At 45.5% G+C, this 17,750-nt stretch overlaps 1 pseudogene; it reads right to left on the minus strand.

The window, feature by feature from the left end:
- LOC111968268 (DNA primase large subunit-like) overlaps positions 1-17,750 on the minus strand; it is a 108,754-nt pseudogene that overhangs the window by 29,019 nt on the left and 61,985 nt on the right.

Consider the following 17,750-nt stretch of genomic DNA (forward strand, 5'->3'; position numbering starts at 1 on the left):
AATACAATTCAGAAATGAAATGGGAATCACTCATGTAGATTGGGCATGGAGTGTCCCTCCCTGGCCAGTCAGGAGGATTAGCTCCTCTGCAGATTGGTCCGCCAGTGAGCCAGTCTAATGAGTTTCACCCTGATGCACCCCACATTGTCCACGCGCCATCAACATAAATGTTAACACTGTCCGCTTAGCAACAGTGGAAACCTGAGGGCCACGAGAGCCAGTCAGAGGATCCCAGGCCATTCGGCCCCTGGCCTCCAACCACAAAGAAGAAAAGGTTACCATGGTCCAGGCTATTGATATGAAGCGCATGCGGTTAGAGTGCAGAGGCGTGAGACAGTGCAATATTGATGAGGGTTCTCTGAGGATGTAGTCATGTTCCAGGAGCATGGAGAGGGCTGAGGGGCTTCTTGCCATGATTTATTTACACCGATCAGCTTCATGCTGAACTTAAATCAATAATGGAACTTACACACATTAGTTCATGTGCGCGGCCGTCCAGGTTACACCTGAGGGGGGCAGACCGAGGGGACCCAGCCACTCTGGAAATAAGGCACTTTGAAGAGTGGCGTTCCATGACTGGCAGAGAATGTGTACGCCTGACCAGGCTACGAGCCGCTTACACAATAAATGGCGGGAGACTGTCGGATGGGGGAAGTGGAGCAGGAGGAGTAGGAAAAAAATACATCCTCTTATTGCTTTTGAGAGTGAAAGTGGCTTAGCAGTAGTCAAAGCACAAGCAACTTTTTGAACTGTGGCTTGTCTCCATAGAAGCCAGCAACTCTTTGAACTGTGGCGTGTCTCCATAGAAGCCAGCAACTCTTTGAACTGTGGCGTGTCTCCATAGAAGCCAGCACTCTTTGAACTGTGGCGTGTCTCCATAGAAGCCAGCAACTCTTTGAACTGTGGCGTGTCTCCATAGAGAGCAGCAACTCTTTCAACTGTGGCGTGGTCTCCATAGAAGCCAGCAACTCTTTCAACTGTGGCGTGTCTCCATAGAAGCCAGCAACTCTTTCAACTGTGGCGTGTCTCCATAGAAGCCAGTACAGCTTGGCAAAGGTTTGGTTCTTAAGAGGACTGCTGAAGTCTCAGTGGAAAAGGCCAGTCTTAATTGCTCTTACAATTAACCTAATCAACTGGATGCCTAAATGAGTTCCAAAGAAAGTTGAGAAGTGTTCACAGAGAAGTGTTCACAGAGAAGTGTGCACAGAAATTATTTTATTCCAGGTGTTTAAGAGGAGTGCTGCTATTTTTCTGACAAAATATACAGTATTTACATATTTCACCTGCCTTTTCCCTCCCAACTTTGTGCAAATGTGAAAATCAAAAGGGCAGCTCAGTAAGCATACACTGCAGTGTGAAAGTGCCAGTCAAATTGTGTCACTGGTTCATGCGGTTTGACTCCAGCCAGAAGGACAATGACCACAGTGTAAATCTAGCCATGTACATGGAAGACTAATGTTAATATCTATAATTATTTAGTCTAACTTGTATCTAGTCTTATTCTGATCAAAACCTATATGACAATTCCAGTTTCTAAAACCCTGTTTGATTCTAGCTACCCGTGTCTGTCAGTTTATATTGTGAAACTGAAATCAGTGGTAATTTTTCTTTTTGTCAGGTGGTGTTTCAAAACAATTATTGTCCGAAAACTATTCTGCTATATCTTAATTTATTGCCCTTACAAAGCGACATATTATTTCCTTGAAAGTGGCACAGGCACCTATTTTCTCTGCGCTGTTGTCACAGAAAAATGCACACCATTTTAAAAATAAATCAGCAAAAATGCAGTATCTGTAGAAAGAAAACCATTGTGTTTTACCTCATTTTACATGATCCGAGGTGCATATAGACACACCTTATCCATCCCCCACCAATACCATACCTCTGGAAGGCTATTTGTTTGTTTCTTCGTGACCTGTGTTATCTGGCAAATGAGAAGAATATACCACAAAATGAATTATTTATGCTATTAAAGTGCTTTGACTGCAGAGAATGTATTGAACAACGGAGGCCTAGAAATAAAGGTGTTACATTGTGACAATTCACCAAATCATGTTTTCTTAATCCATAAATTATTCATATTCCATATTCAAGCTCTACTGAATATTAAAGCACAAATATAAAATGAACAAAAGGTCCCCGTAAATGAATGATGCTTCTCTTGCAGCATAACGCCTGTGCTGTTGATACATTCAAGCCTATGCATACAGCCCGGGAATAACACTTGGCAGAATCCTCATATGCATGTTGTTAATGCAGATTTGAAAATCTATCCCTCACCCATGGTATGAATTCGCTATCTTCCTGAAAATGAGGGTCTAAAGACAGAGCAAACTTCCTCAAAGACATGCTAATTACGTTTTTCATTCTAGAATTCCAAAGTTCTTAAAAACGGCTGCTTTAATTTTCTTCTTCTTACCCACCATAACTGATGACATAACAGGTTTACGCAACAGCCACAACACGCTTACCATAGTCCCGCAAATTGAAGTTACCTGAAATAGCCACTAACATTATGACCATAGATGCATGCAACTAGAAAATTGACACCACTACACTTGTCCTAGCAAAGGGAAACACTATCAGGGTGAGTGGCCAAGACGAGAGTGGGGGGGGGGGGGGGGGAGTGGGTAGTGTCATTCTCCAGCTGAGCCTAACCGAGGTGAAATTCCACTTGAACGATAAAGGAATTTACAACTGAACAGCGTGAATGAGCACTTGAATCTGTTGACAGAGGCGATTATATTCAAATGTCTCAGCCTTCAGACACCTCCCCTCGGGTAGAGATGGGAACCTCATCAGGGTTCTGGTGATTGAGGATCAATTGGAAAGAACCGTTCAGATGCAGAATGAGAAGTGGAGACATGGAGAGACTAGTCCCGCTGAGGACAGTCATTTTCTTGTTGAACGTACCGTAGACATGAAAATAAGATGGAGTCATAACCGAGGTGCATTAAGATCCTGGAGGAATGAAAGGTCATCTCCACCATCAATACAAATATCTACCTCTAGGCCATACAATCAACCGCTGAGGAACTGAGCCTTTCTTTATGAATACCTTGTGTCATGTAGGTCAGGAGTCATTGCCTTCCTACTTCAAAATATAGCTAGTATAGAAATTGAAATAGCAATATTGTTACCCAGCCGAGAGGACCACCTCAATAATGTCCTTGTATGTACTATACTGTTGTCTCTCCCTCGAGCTGCTTTCTATGTCTTTCAATTATTCACGTCCAAGAAGTTTACCTTGTCTGTGTCCACTTTGCCCTTGACGAACTCGTACCTCCAGAACTGCAGGGCCTGGTCCAGAGTGAGGCCTATGCCCTTGAGGAAAAGTTTGTACTGCATGCGCACACTGTGGCGGAGGTGGTGGCTTTCCCTCAGCAACCGGTGGAGCTGCCTCATGGACAGGGGGTAGGACTTCACCGATAGCTGAAGGAAGAGGGGACACATTTAGATATGCAGGCAAAAGTCAACTGCCTAACTTTACCATGACAGCAATGCAACCAAAAAGCTGCATGGAATGATCCGTTTCATCCACCAATGACTCCATATTTCCATCTTTGCTCTCTGAACGCACCGATATGCAGTCAGTTTGTTACGTGACCCGCAATATCACAATCCAGACTATGCTAAAAATGTCCTCCTGATTTTCTCTAGGCCAGACATCCTTATCACTTAAAGCTGTGGTGGTACTGTTAATACAGCTCAATATCATGTAAAGGACACACACACACACACACACACACACACACACCATTATTAAATGGCTCATAAGAGGAAAGTTTATTTAGTAGAGCTGCAGGAGAGCGGCGGTGATCGTCTAGCCCAGTCGTCTGGTGATCACAAGGTTCTGGTTTAGCCACTCAGAGCCCAAAGCCAACTCTACAGGTGCCGAATAGAGAGAGAGAAAAAAAACTAGACCCACAGCCAGCCTTTTCCATCTGTTGAGCACCACATCACAAACAGCTGAAATTAAAGCCCTCTCGGTCTCATTCGTTCTCCCATGACCAAGTAGTAGAGGAATGTCTCGCCAGTAGAGACTACAAAGCTGCTTCCCTGATCGACTCCTAGCTGTGGTATAGTATCCATTTCTGGTTCACATACATGGCTTGCTTGCGTCAACACACTTAGAAAGAATGCTGTGTGATTTTGACATTGAGAAATTGAGTACTAAATACTAAAAGTGAACATTTAAAGCATTGTGGGTGACATTTGATTGAACGGAAATGTTCTTGTTTATGCGCCAGATCTTGCTTCAAAAGGGCTACTATTTACAAGTGGATACATGACTTTGTTTGAGAGTGTGTAAATCTGAAGGACGAAATTAGCATTTGCTGACGGGCCACTTAATTGGAACAGCAGTGGTCTCTGAAATGGAGAAAGTGAAGAATGCACAGCGAGTCTGAGCTGAGCTGTGGCCTCGATCAGTTTAATTCCCCCTCATAGAGACCACAATGGTTCATTAAAACCCCTTCGGAATCCCTTCTGAATGTCAATGTAGAGAATGAACACTCTGTCTCGCTTACGCATTGGGCATGACATTGGGCATGAAATGCGAGGACTATTGCCTCAAAAGTTAAGTTTCAAGCAGTAATTCTTGTGAACACTGAAGACATTTGCCAAAACGTGTAAGCATGACATGATCCTGTGCAATCAATGAACAATTATTGAAAAAGGTCTTTAAGACAGTGAGAACTAGCTACTTGTTTAAGTGGTGATCTTAAGGATGTCTGATTACAGCAAGCAGTGATGAATTGGTGATAAAACCGTTGGGTAAACGCTGACCGCAGTTTTCTGTGAGTAAAGTAAAGCTCCCTATTACTATTAATGCTATTGTCTATTGTCCATAAAAAGGTGGGTAAACGTTTGAGCAAAAATAAAATCTAAAAAGTGTGCGTAAAAGGCTTCACCACTTCACCACTTCACCACTTCACCACTTCACCACTGATGGAAACATACAGTATGAACCAATACTGAGATAGGTGGACAGAAAACTGCTGCAATGACTGTACATTTCTGTTCTGATATAACCAGCGTCCTCTCCATCTTCCTTGTCCTCCCTAGTATAAATGTGTCCTTTGTGTTTCAATGCATACTCACCGGATCGATCTGCTCCAAAGACATGTTCCCAATACTTTTCTGTATGCTGTAGTCCTGATCCACGTAGCCATGGCTACAAGGACAGCAATGGACCAATAAGAGAGAGGCAGAAAAAGAGAAAATAAATTACAGCAGTCTATCACAACAGTTCCAGAGAAAGAACACATTGTCATCATTAGCCTACAAAGTGCTACAGCAGGACATGGTTCGGTCTCAGGGTCCATTTAGGACTTTGGGTCCACTGGCTCCATTACCTGGGGCTATGATAATAACAGCTTACTCTCAACAATCTTTGTATAAAACATGTAATTGTACTATACAGAAAGGTAATTGTACCTCATAGAAAGCTATTGTTGCACTATACAGAAATGCAGTCAGAGTTATTCATTGAATGGCAGCTTTTTGCGCATATTCTATAGAGAAGAACATTTGGTGCATACCGGGGAGCAAGACAAATATGGTTTAATGTGTTTTAAGTGGCTAAAGTGCCACTGAATCAAAACCAGTGACCAGGTTTCTGGAATAAATCAAATGTAACATTGATCCTGCACGTTTTCCAGTTGTATCCATTTTTATTGTCCCTTCCAGCAAAATGTTACATTGGTCAAGATCAATCCCACTGATCGATGTCTGTGTGATTGATTTTCTCAGTGCCTAGCATTTGAGCAGGAGCCCTCCATAAATGAACTGACTTGTCTTTGTGCAACGTTAGTGTGCCTTGCCGAAGAACAAACTGATCAATGAAGACGCTCCGACAGTCTCCTAATAGTACACCACCTCAAATCTGACTCTGTTAACAAAACAAATGGGCTTACCTAACTGGCTAAAAACTGCTGGGAGATATTCTAATTTACACACACAATATTGCTGCAAAATGTTTTTACTGCAATGTCTCATGGCCTAATGTGTGCCTCTTGGTTTGATGCCATGGGTAAAGGTCAAAATCATAATTATCCTCCCAAAGCTTTATACATGTGAGGTTCACTTTCTCACCCTTTGATCACACAGCCCTTACCTTATGGCACTGAAGTAATCCAGGTGACCCAGAAATTTAGACTAAATGCCATTTGAAAGGCCATTTGATTAATGGAGCAAAAACAGCCAGGTTACAGGCTAATCAGGTTTCTAAAACCATAGCTTGTGTGACTTTGATTAGAGGCCTTGACCACCTAATTGCTCATGAGGCAACAATTAGAAAATATATTGGGTCATATAGTGGCTCCCGAGTGGCGCTGCGGTCTAAGGCATTACATCTCAGTGATAGAGGTGTCCTACAGACACCCTGGTTTGAATCCAGGCTGTATCACAACTGGCTGTGATTGGAAGTCCCATAAGGTAGCGCACAATTGGTCCAGCATCGTCCGGGTTTGGCCGGTATAGGCCGTCATTGTAAATAAGAATTTGTTCTTAAATTACTTGCCTAGTTAAATAAAGTGTGATTAAACAAGGTCATTTAAGCCATTGCCTCTCAAGCACAAGCTTCCAAACCATATTGCCACACTACTTAGATGAGGACATTTAATCTCTTTGATTTATCATGTTGACTTAGGCCAATATCTATATATAGCTTTGTCATTTCATGGAAAATTTGTGAATTATAATACTGTATATTTAATAAAATATGATACAGAAATCATTCAGAACATATATATATGTACTATTCATGTCTTGAGTTTTCCTAGTGTGCCTTACAATTCTAAAAGAGAGGTGGTGCACATTACGATCAAAATATTGTAAAGGGGGATCAATGATACACTATAGAAGCTGCCTTTGAAATCTGTTAAGCCTTGGCCGCGGATGAAACCGGACCCTCCACTGGTAATCTAGCGTTTACCACAGAAAGTCTCAAAGTGAAAGGGAATCAGCTGTGGGACCTAGCGACCGACGGTCCACTGAATACTGAAGCACGGGCTTTGGGCTTATGCTGCCTGCTCAATTCTGATGGAGTGTTGCCCTGCCAGCTATCGCTTCTGCGTCCAAGTCCCCTTGTTTATTTGTTTCGATTCAACAGCTGGTTTGCTTGAGGACACAGGTTTGTTTCTAGTGCACAAGCTGGCCCCATGACACTACCTTATCTGACTGCCCCAGCATGCATAGCCTTTCATTGGAACATAGTGGGATCCTTTCTGCAGTCAAACAACCTCTATGTCGGCAATGACGCATCCAATTAAAAGAGGCCTCAATCGGGCTCCATTAAAAACCAATAGACACAGCTGGTTGGTAGAGTTGCCTTTGGGGAAAGCCTCCGTTGTTCAGCTCTCCTTTACAATCATTGGCAGGTGCAGGAAGGCAACAGGAGGGCTAGATGGCCAGTGAGAGGCAGGTGGAGGGGCTTTAATCTAAACCAGGACTCCCTGGTGGGTCCTTTCCTGAAGAAAGCCAGGACGGGCTTACACTTGTAGGGCCCAGGTTGGATCATTCCAACACAGAGCAGGGGACTACACCAGAGGCGATTTCAGAAAGCCATTGAAAGATAGCATGTGTAGAAGAGTTCGAAAGAGGAAGAAAGAGAATGCAGAAAGTAGAGAGAGGGAGGATGAAAGAGAGTGGAGTAAGACCGTGGCGGGGGGGTTAAAGCGTAAGACCGTGGCGGGGGGGTTAAAGAGTAGACCGTGGGGCGGGGGGGTTAAAGAGTAAGACCGTGGCGGGGGGGTTAAAGCGTAAGACCGTGGCGGGGGGGTTAAAGATAAGACGTGGGGGGGGGTAAAAGAGTAAGACCGTGGCGGGGGGTAAAAAGTAAGACGTGGCGGGGGGGTTAAAGCGTAAGACGTGGCGGGGGGGGTTAAAGCGTAAGACCGTGGCGGGGGGGTTAAAGAGTAAGACCGTGGCGGGGGGGTTAAAGCGTAAGACCGTGGCGGGGGGTTAAAGAGTAAGACCGTGGCGGGGGGGTTAAAGAGTAAGACCTCGGCGGGGGGGTAAAGAGTAAGACCGTGGCGGGCGGGTTAAAGAGTAAGACCGTGGCGGGGGGGTTAAAGAGTAAGACCGTGGCGGGGGGTTAAAGAGTAAGGACCGTGGCGAGGGGGTTAAAGAGTAAGACCGTGACGGGGCGGTTAAAGAGTAAGACCGTGGCGGGGGGTTAAAGAGTAAGACCGTGGCGGGGGGGTTAAAGAGTAAGACCGTGAGGGGGTTAAAGTGTAAGACGGTGTTAAAGTGTAAGACCGTGGCGAGGGGGTAAAAGAGTAAGACCGTGGCGGGGGGGTTAAAGAGTAAGACCGTGGCGTGGGGGTTAAAGAGTAAGACCGTGGCGGGGGGGTTAAAGAGTAAGACAGTGGCGTGGGGGTTAAAGAGTAAGACAGTGAGGGTTTTTTTAAGGATTTTGGTTGTGTCAAAAAATATAAAAATCACCAGGAATTCAGCTAACAATGGCTTTCATTTAGGAAATCTGTTCAAGCATTCCCACTAAATAATTTATATTTTAAAATATAATCCCTTTTCAGGCTTAGTTGTAGTCAATTTGCAGTGTACTAATTATTATTATTATTTTCCGTCCCCCCTACCATTTATTCCGTCAAAATTCGGCCTGCGGCTGAATCTAGTTGCCTGCCCCAGGAGTAGAGTCAAGTAATCTTCAGAGAGGTCGTGGCGGTACGAAGGGCTTTCCTTGGCTTTATTTTGCTCAGGCAGTCTGTCGGTCATGGGTGGGTGGGCGCTCTCGGGGCCTGGCTATAAAAATAAAAGCTCTGGCTTCCAGTTGACACATTAGGTTTGGAGTTTGTGTTCCATTATCACAGTGTTTGGAGGCAGAGGAGACACTTTCTCAAAGGGAATCTGGTGTTTGGAACGTTAGGCCATTTCTGGGAAAAGTGGCCCAAAGAGGATTTGGGAGCATTTGTGAAATGTGCCCTAGATATTTACTTTAAAATATGTTTTTTATTAAAATGAAGCTGTTTTTATCTCAACATCAAATCATTCCTGGGTAACATTTCTATTATAATTTAAAACAAAGTAACAAAAATAGCTCTTATCAAAGAGCAACTTTCTCAAGCAAGAACCTTGCTAGGACTGTCTGGCAGTGTTCTGAGTGGGGAGGGGAAAAAAGAAAACAAGCTGTTATTGGCAGAAAGGTTTGGAACTCTTTATTATGGTCTATTAACCAATTTACCGCCTGGTAAATGTCACCAGGCAGGCCACAACTCCATGCCACCAAAACAGGCTGAAATTTCAGGCAGTTTTTAAACAGCTTTTACTCTAAAAGGGTATTTATCATCATTTTCACAGTATTATTTCAACCTCAGTGTGGAAGCGTATATAAAAACACAGGACAATCACATTTTTGACTGCACTGGGACTTTAAGATGTATTCTCAGTTTTATATCATATTGTACAACAGCTGATGAAACCAACACTGTAAAAGTGTGACAACATTTGATCAGTGCTATTTCCTGATAGTTGCTGGTTGAAAATACAATCTACACAGGACCTTTTAAATCAGCAGGTTTGCATGGGAGGGCGATTCTGCTTTCCATGGTGACATCACCAGGCGGTAAATCCCCACTCAGACCACTCCCAGACAGTCCTAGCAAAATTCTTGCTTGTGAAATAGTTTTTCGCAAAAAATATATTTTTGCCAATTGTCATGGAAATCAATTACACCCCATTCTCGTGATATCCAATTGGTAGTTGCGACCTTGTCTCATCTCTGCAACTTCCCAACGGGCTCGGGAGAGGCATCCTCCAAAACATAACCGGCCAAGCTTCGCTGTTTCTTAACACACTGCTCACTTAACCCAGAAGTCAGCTGTACCAATGTGTCTGAGTAAACATTGTACGACTGATGACCGAAGTCAGCTTGCAGTTACCTAGCCCACCACAAGGAGTCCCCAGAGTGTGATAAGCAAAGGAAAGCCCCGCTGGCCAGACCCTCTCCTAACCCGAATGTTGCTGGGCCAATTGTGCACCACCAAGCAGGGATCCTAGTCACGGCCAGCTGTGACACAGCCTGGAATCGAACCCCAGACTGTAGACCACAGTTCTTTCAGTACCCTTACACTTGGGTTCCTACATGCCCCGTTGGTTTTGACAAGCATTATTTTTGGGGAGTGCATAATGACTATATTGTCATAATGAATGACCTAAAGCATCAGCAGAGGAATCAATATGCCAATTACCTGAGGTGGTTAAGCAAAAGTTGGAGTCGTTCATCAGACTGCACTGCCGGTAGAGAGTGGGCTGTCAGCCGGGGAAAAAAGGACAGAACATTGGAAATGCAAAAGCTATCGGCCTCCACCACAAACTTACGGGACGGGTCAGGATGAACCAAGATGGGAGCTGTGGTGAAGCGATATTTGAGATACCGGAACGCCCGGTCGGTAGCTGGGGACCACGTGAACGGAACCTTGGGAGAGATGAGTGCAGACGAGGGGGAAGCCAGGGTGCTGTAGCCCCGGATAAAGAGGTGATAAAAGTTGGCGAATCCCAGGAAACGCTGCAGCTATACTCTGGACGTAGGCTGGGGCCAATCCACCACCGCTCTCACCTTCCCGGGATCCATCTGTATGGTCCCTGCAGCAATGATGTAATCTAGAAAGGGGAAGGTGGAGCGGTGGAATTTGCACTTCTCTGCTTTACAAAAATCTGGTTCTCCAGGAGGTGTTGGAGAACCTGTCGGAAGTGGAGCATGTGTTCTTGGGTGGAGCGGGAGAAGACGAGGATGTCATCGAGGTAGATGAAGACGAACTGGTTCAACATGTCGCGGAGAACATCATTAACAGGGGTGTTGGTAAGGCCGAAGGGCATGACCAGGTACTCGTAGTGCCTGCTGGCAGTGTTGAAGGCACTCTTCCACTTGTCCCCTTCCAGTATCCGCACCAGGTGGTAGGCATTCCGTATGTCCAGCTTGGAGAACACGGTGGCTCCCTGGAGTGTCTCGAAGGCCGAGGAGATGAGAGGTAGCGGGTCTTCATTGTTATGTCGTTGAGACCCCGGTAGTCGATTCATGGGCGCAGGGTTTAGTCCTTCTCCACAAAGAAGAACGCTGCACCGTGCGGGGGAGGTAGAAGGATGGATGAACCCTAGGGAGTCCTCAATGTAGGTCTCCATATCCCTGGTCTCCGGACCCGACAGAGAGTACAGTCGTCCCTGGAGCGGAATGGTGCCTAGGAGAAGGTCAATCCCGCAGTCATAAGGTCGGTACGGCGGCAGCCAAGTGGCCCGAGCCTTACTGAACACCGTCCTGGTACTCTGCTGGAATGGCGGAGAGGTACGGGGCAACTTCCGAGCCCCAGGAAGACGTCTCGGGGCAGGCTGCGCTGACTTCAGACAATGGGTGTTGCAGAGCGGTCAATGAGGATATTGTGTCGCTGGAGCCAGGAGAATCCCAATACCACGGGAAACTGAGGAGACTTCATGAGCAGGAACTAGATCGTATCGCTGTGGTTCCCTGACACACGTAGGATGATGGGGATGGTATTGTGGATGACCTGGCCTAGAGAGCGCACGTCCAGTGCTCTAACGTCCATGGGAATGGAGAGGGGCTGAGTGAGGATATCCAGCTCGGTAGCCAGGGTAGCGTCCATAAAGCTCTCATCTGTCTCAGAGTCAATGAGTACCCGGAGAGAGTTTTACTGGTTACCCCACAGCAACATGGCATGAAAAGGGATGTGAGTAAGGGGAGAGGAAAGGTTCTCCGTATGGCCCACCAGAGTACTAGCTCCTACCAGTGAGCCTGGTCTTTTAGTGGACAGGTCGAGATGAAATGACCAGTAGTCCCGCAATACAGGATGCTCTTAGTGTGAAGCCTGTATAGCCGCTCAGCTGGAGACAGCCAAGCTCTGCCTAGTTATAGGGGCTCGGGAAGAGGTAAATTGGCAGTCTTTCGGGGAACTCGGGGAACTCTCGTGGAACTCGGGTAGCCTCGGGTTCTCTCGGAAATGGAGCCTTTGGGGACTTCCGGGATACCTCGGAGGTGAGGTGGAATCGAATCTCCTCTCCTTCCTTCGTTCCCGTAGTCGCCCATCGATCCGAATGGTCAAGGCGATGAATGAGTCAAGATCCATCGGTAGTTCCCGGGCTACAAACTCGTCCTTTACTTCCTCTGATACTCTGTGTAGGAACATGTCGAACAGCCCTTCTGGGTTCCAAGCACTCTCCGCTGCCAACGTGTGGAAATCCACTGCATAGCCTGCCACACTACGGGAGTTTTGACGTAGCTGGAGCAGCTTGCGAACAACAGAGAATCAAACACCTTCCGAACCTCCTCCACAAACTCCTCCAGACCGAGGCAGACGGCGGATTGTTGCTCCCACACCGCCGTGTCCCAGGCGAGTGCCCTCCTGGACATCAACGTTATGATGTACATTATCCTTGAGCGGCCCGAGGGGAACGAAGAAGGCTGCAGCTCGAAATGAGGGAGCACTGGGAGAGAAAAGCCCGGCAGGTTCCGGAATCTCCAGCATAGCGCTCCGGAGGAGGTAAGCGGGGTTCTCGGGACACTGTGGTAGGCTAGGAGATCACCATTGTGGTAGACTGCCTAACAGACAAACCACGGAATTGCTCCAGAAATGTGTTAAATGCTCGGTCATGGCATTTGGCTAAGGTCTGGAACACTTCCATGAGACAATGGTGGCTCCTTGGGAGGAGAGGGTGTTGCGGAGCTAGTCCAAGTTTGCTGGGTCAGTCATGGCCAGTTCGTACTACCAGGTTTCAGGTATTTACATTTACATTTAAGTCATTTAGCAGACGCTCTTATCCAGAGCGACTTACAAATTGGTGCATTCACCTTATGATATCCAGTGGAACAACCACTTTACAATAGTGGATCTAACTCTTTTAAGGGGGTGGGGGGTTAGAAGGATTACTTTATCCTATCCTAGGTATTCCTTAAAGAGGTGGGGTTTCAGGTGTCTCCGGAAGGTGGTGATTGACCCGTGACCTGGCGTGGGGTGAGGAGTTTGTTCCACCATTGGGGTGCCAGAGCAGCGAACAGTTTTGACTGGGCTGAGCGGGAACTGTACTTCCTCAGAGGTAGGGAGGCGAGCAGGCCAGAGGTGGATGAACGCAGTGCCCTTGTTTGGGTGTAGGGCCTGATCAGAGCCTGAAGGTACGGAGGTGCCAGGCAAGCACCATGGTCTTGTAGCGGATGCGAGCTTCAACTGGAAGCCAGTGGAGAGAGCGGAGGAGCGGGGTGACGTGAGAGAACTTGGGAAGGTTGAACACCAGACGGGCTGCGGCGTTCTGGATGAGTTGTAGGGGTTTAATGGACAAGGCAGGGAGCCAGCCAACAGCGAGTTGCAGTAATCCAGACGGGAGATGACAAGTGCCTGAATTAGGACCTGCGCCGCTTCCTGTGTGAGGCAGGGTCGTACTCTGCGAATGTTGTAGAGCATGAACCTACAGGAACGGGTCACCCTTGATGTTTAGTGAGAACGACAGGGTGTTGTCCAGGATCACGCAAGGGTTCTTAGCACTCTGGGAGGAGGGACACAATGGAGTTGTCAACCGTGATGGCGAGATCATGGAACGGGCAGTCCTTCCCGGGGAGGAAGAGCAGCTCCGTCTTGCCGAGGTTCAGCTTGAGGTGGTGATCCGTTTCCACACTGATATGTCTGCCAGACATGCAGAGATGCGATTCGCCACTGGTTTCAGAAGGGGGAAAGGAGAAGATTAATTGTGTGTCGTCTGCATAGCAATGATAGGAGAGACCATGTGAGGATATGACAGAGCCAAGTGACTTGGTGTATAGAGAATAGGAGAGGGCCTAGAACAGAGCCCTGGGGGACACCAGTGGTGAGAGACGTGTGTGGGAGACAGATTCTCGCCACGCCACCTGGTAGGAGCGACCTGTCAGTGTAGGACGCAATCCAAGCGTGGGCCGCGCCGGAGATGCCCAACTCGGAGAGGGTGGAGAGGAGGATCTGATGGTTACAGTATCAAGGCGGCGATAGGTCTAGAAGGATGAGAGCAGAGGAGAGAGAGTTAGCTTTAGCAGTGCGGAGCGCCTCGGTGACACAGAGAAGAGCAGTCTCAGTTGAATGACTAGTCTTGAAACTGACTGATTTGGATCAAGAAGGTCATTCTGAGAGAGATAGCAGGAGAGTGGCCAAGGACGGCACGTTCAAGAGTTTTGGAGAGAAAAGAAAGAAGGGATACTGGTCTGTAGTTGTTGACATCGAGGGATCGAGTGTAGGTTTTTTCAGAGGGGTCAACTCTCGCTCTCTTGAAGACGGAAGGGACGTAGCCAGCGGTCAAGGATGAGTTGATGAGCGAGGTGAGGTAAGGGAGAAGGTCTCCGGAAATGGTCTGGAGAAGAGAGGAGGGGGGGGTATGACAAAGATGCAGACAGTGTCGAATAAACAAAAGTTGATTTCTAATACAGGGCCAGGCAAAGGACAGGTTAAAGGCAGGCAGGGGTCAATAATACAGAGAGGGTGCAAAGGGTCCAGAACGGCAGGCAGTCTCAGGGTCAGGGCAGGCAGGGGTCAATAATCCTGTGAGGTGGGCAAGGTATAGAACGGCATGCTCAGGGTCAGGGCAGGCAGAATGGTCAAAACCGGGAAGGACTAAAAAACAGGAGCAAGAAACAGGCAGGAGCAGGGGAACAAATGCTGGTAGGTTTCACGAACAAAACGAACTGGCAACAGACAGAGAACACAGGTATAAATACACAGGGGATAATGGGGAAATTGGACGACACCTGGAGGGGGGTGGAGACAAGCACAAAGACATGTGAACAGATCAGGGTGTGACAAAAGCGGTAAAGAGGCACAAGCTACAGCAGCACTTTAACGTGTTTAGAAGGAATCAGTGAACTTTGCTGAAAGTTGCTGAAATAATTAAATGTTACTGTAATAATACTGCAACCAAGCATAGGATACAGGCTGGCTAAGGTCTTACAAAGTTGAACATCCTCATTGAAATGATGTCACTTGGTGGCTTATGGAGAGGAAGTGTTTTTCTTATTCATGCCAGTTGGAAGAAATGGTACGCCAACCCAGCGATGTGATTAATGTTTTACACAAGAGATGTTATTAAACTCAACCATGAAGAGCCTTATATTCCTGTCTGCACAAATTCCACAATTCACAGCCTCTAATATATTTTACGAATATCCAATAAGCATCTGACTTGGGAAAGCTTCCACTTGGATGTTTCCGCCCCCAAGCTCTAACATGATTCAGTCATTGTTAAATAGTGTTTGTAAAATTTAACACGAAAGAAATCCCAAGAAAGTCTGAAATTTCCTCAGGCCGTCAGAAAAGATGCAGAGATTCTAAACTTTTGAGATATATATGGATCTGACTTGAGGTCCAAAATGGCCACTGAAACAATTAAAGCACATGAGAAGCTTTTTAACCACCTGAGGAGCATTGCCAAGGTACAGCCATTTCTCTCTCAGGCTGATACAGAGAGACTCATCCATGCTTCTACTACAAGCAGGCTTGACTACTGTAACACTCTCCTGTCTCGTCTTCCCAAGAAAGCCATTGGTCAACTGCAAAACATACAGAAAGCTGCAGCACGGGTACTGACCAAGACCAGACAGACAGCACACATTACACCGGTTTTAAAGTCTCTGCACTGGCTGCCTGTGAGTTTAGAATTCATTTTAAGATTATTCTATTGGTTTTTAAATCAATCCATGATTGTGCACTCCAATACATGGTCAAACATGCTTTTAAGGTAATTTATGTACCCAGTAGGTCCCTCAGCACCTCTGGCACTGGCCTTTTAACTATCCCAAAGCCTAGGACCAAGAGGCAGCCTTTAGTTACTATGACCCCAGCCTCTGGAATAGCCTGCCAGAGAACCTGAGGGGGGCCAAAACTGTGGACATATTCAAAAGAGATCTTAACACACCTTTTTAGCTTTGCTTTTACTTAGGGTGATTTTTAGAAGTTTAGTTTGTATTGTTATTCTTTTGTTTTTATCCTCTTATGTTTGTTGTGTAGTAAATATTATTTTCATTATTTGTATTTGTTTTTTCCTGTTAAGCACATTGTGTTGCATTCCATGTGTGAAATGTGCTGTATAAATAAAAGCTTGATTTGATGAGGACCTTTCAAGGTGACATCAATCAACGCCAAAGCCAGCATGACAGGATATGGGTCATTCTATAAACTAGGACACCAGTGAGGATTTCCTACACTTGACAACTTGTTACAGCTGTTGATAAGTCATTGATAATAAATCAGCCAAAATTGGTCATGTCATTACATAAGATATAAGGGATCATAGCTATATTCAATCAAATTCACAGGTTGATTTAAAAACCCGTTTAACCCGTTATCATGGTTAACGTCTTGACAGATCTGTATTAACAAAAGTGTGTGAAATTAAACCGTGTAAGTTGTTATATGGTAGTGTAAGTTGCTATATCATGTATTAAGCATTAATCAGTTAAATTAGATACTGAACTTGAACCTTGTAAGTATCCTGGATCTGTCAGACCGTTGTTTGTACAGAAATCTCAGAAATGCAGTGCAACATCATGTCTCCTTATGTTACAGGGTGAAAACAGTTTATGGACAGACAAATTCAAAATAACGTATGCATTGCGAAATCAAATGCTTGAACCGGAAGAGTCACCTCACCTTGACACTTAAAACCTAAATTGATACTGTCATTAATGTGGTGCTTCAATAATTATGCATAATACTTGTTGATGTGCATTTGGTGTCCAGCTGATTAGTTACACCCTGATATTTTCACACATCATCATCAGATCCAGGAAGGAATTTCACCCGAATGACAGTCAAGTGACAAACAGTTGTTGTGATAGCACATCTGATGCAACAAATGCTGTTAAAAGGTGTTTGTGAGGAATGTCCAGAATATATTGGTGTCTTATGGGGAAGACAGTTGTACCTGGATCCAGGATGGATCTAATATCACTAGCGAATTGATGCAGATCATCTGTTGTTGTCTGCTTGATTTACAACAGGGTCTCGTAAGATTTAACAGAGAAAGCATCAAGGTAATGAGTTCATGTTTTCATATGTTTTTGTTCCTCAGATAGGACAGTCTATTGTGCACAATTGTGTAAAATAGACTATTGCACAACACCCAACCCAATTCCTATTGATTATTCTGGATAGAATGACAAATTACATAGCTTAGTGGTCTTATTCAAAACATGATCTGGTAATGATATAACATGGCAAATGTATTGTGCGACATGGAAAACAAAATGTAAGGGGCTTGAAGTAGCCTACTTGAATTTGAAGCTCAGAAATTCAAGTACTTGAATAGGCCTAACTTGAAAATCTGACATTTCCTCAATTTGGTGCTTAAAGTTATTATAAATTGGCTACAAAAATTACAAGTTCTCCTGCTCCCTTATAATTATTGTGATTTCATTTTTTATCTGTTTTTGTGACAGATGTGCCCACTTTCGTTTGTTTGCCGCAGCTTCAATTGAAGGGTGTTGTGCTACTCTGGGTGTTGCGCTACTCTGGGTGTTGCGCTACTCTGGGTGTTGCGCTACTCTGGGTGTTGCGCTACTCTGGGTGTTGCGCTACTCTGGGTGTTGCGCTACTCTGGGTGTTGCGCTACTCTGGGTGTTGCGCTACTCTGTTGCAGTAAATCCACGTGTGGTTATTATTAGGATGACAACATCTAATGCTGGCTTCAACTTGGCTTTCCATACAAATCCTTCCATTAAAAAAGGAACATGGTTTTTGGTCACTTTCTCATTATAAAAACAGTGATGG

The sequence above is a fragment of the Salvelinus sp. IW2-2015 genome, linkage group LG8 (genome assembly GCF_002910315.2).
Source record: "Salvelinus sp. IW2-2015 linkage group LG8, ASM291031v2, whole genome shotgun sequence".
NCBI classification, from domain to species: domain Eukaryota; kingdom Metazoa; phylum Chordata; class Actinopteri; order Salmoniformes; family Salmonidae; genus Salvelinus; species Salvelinus sp. IW2-2015.